Here is a 1,635-nt window from a genome sequence, read left to right as displayed (position 1 = left end):
ACATACATATATATATATATATATATATATATATATATGACGAGCTTCTTTCAGTCTCCTTCTACCAAATCCAGTCACAAAGCTTTGGTCGGCCTGAAGCTATTGTAGAAGACACTTGCCCATGGTGCCACATAGTGAGACTGAATCCGGAACTATGTGGTTGGGAAGCAAGTTTCTTACCACACGGCCACTCCATGCTGATGATTTCTAAAAATGATGAAATAGTGCTATACGTTATTACCTCTAACTAGAAATTTTAAATAGTAAATGAAAAAAAATCAAATATGTGCTGTGTATGCATATTTTCCTTTATTGGTTAATTTCAAATTCAAATTTCTAATCTTGCCAAATAGTATGAAGAATGATCAACTACGTTATAAAAATTGTCCGCCAAGGAACAACGTTTTTACAAAACTTGTAGTTAAGTGTGTATAACTTTGGCAACTAGTCTGTTTTCCCTCAAAATTTTCGTTTTCAGTCATTCTAGTATCTTGTAAGGCTTCACTGAAGAGATCTAATAATATCGAAACATGTTTGTAGTTGTCTCTGCACTTGCCAAAGATAAAACTCACTCTCACTGCTTCCTTCTATTTAATTTTTAATTTCTTTGAATTTCGAAGTTGCTTCCCTTGTCTCTTTTTGTGTTTTTTTAACTAAAGACACTTCTTTGCATTACAGATAGAAGCTTAAATGATTAAACATAGTTTCCGCTCATCAAATTAAGTGTACTATCCTCTTTTCCGCAGTCCAATTACTAAAACAAGTAAAATATTTTTTTTAAACTAGAAATAGAAGAGATTATTTCTTTTTACTTGCTACCACAACAGCTATTGTTTCGAAGTCCTCTTTTCAAGGCACCAAATAACTTTATACTACTAATACAATAAAGTTGTGCTTATCTGTTGCATTATTTCTCTGATGTAAGGCTGCGTGCTGGCAGCGATATTTCATTTATTGCTACGTTCTGAGTTCAAATTCTGCCGCGGTCGACTTTGAATTTCTTCCTTTCGGGGTCGATAAATTAAGTACAAGTGAAACACTGGGGTCGATGTAATCTGCTATTCCTTCCAGCAAATTTCAAACCTTGTGCTTTTATTAGAAAGGATTATTTCTTTGATATAGATTTCAAGCTTTCAAATCAAACTCCACTCAGCTTCATCTAGAAGGGATTGTCACCTCTACGATAGTCAACCCCAAGGTACAACATGTGTTCTTTATATGGCATTTGATTTATATTTATCATGGATTACTTCTTAATAATAGACATTCCATCAGCATCCTGATGTCTGCTTCTTTATTTATATCGTCTGCTTTTACTTACTTTTTTGCTTGCTTATCTTTCTTCCTTTTTTCTTCTTGATTTCTATAGTAAACTATTCTATTTCATTCATTTAGAATTATTCTGGACGTGATTTTTATCTTTTGTTTTTCTTTTTTTTTTCTTTCTTAGTGATTTCATCACACATACACACATACACACACATACACACTCACGCACACACACATTTATATAGATATATACATGAATACACATGCCTATATGTGTGTGTGTGTGAATGTTTGTGTATATATGCACATTTATATATATACTTATGCATATATATATATATATATATATATATATATATATATATA

Source organism: Octopus bimaculoides, chromosome 2 (assembly GCF_001194135.2).
Source record: "Octopus bimaculoides isolate UCB-OBI-ISO-001 chromosome 2, ASM119413v2, whole genome shotgun sequence".
Classification (NCBI taxonomy): Eukaryota; Metazoa; Mollusca; class Cephalopoda; order Octopoda; family Octopodidae; genus Octopus; species Octopus bimaculoides.
The sequence above is the reverse complement of the archived record's forward strand: the minus strand, read 5'-3'. Positions refer to the sequence as shown.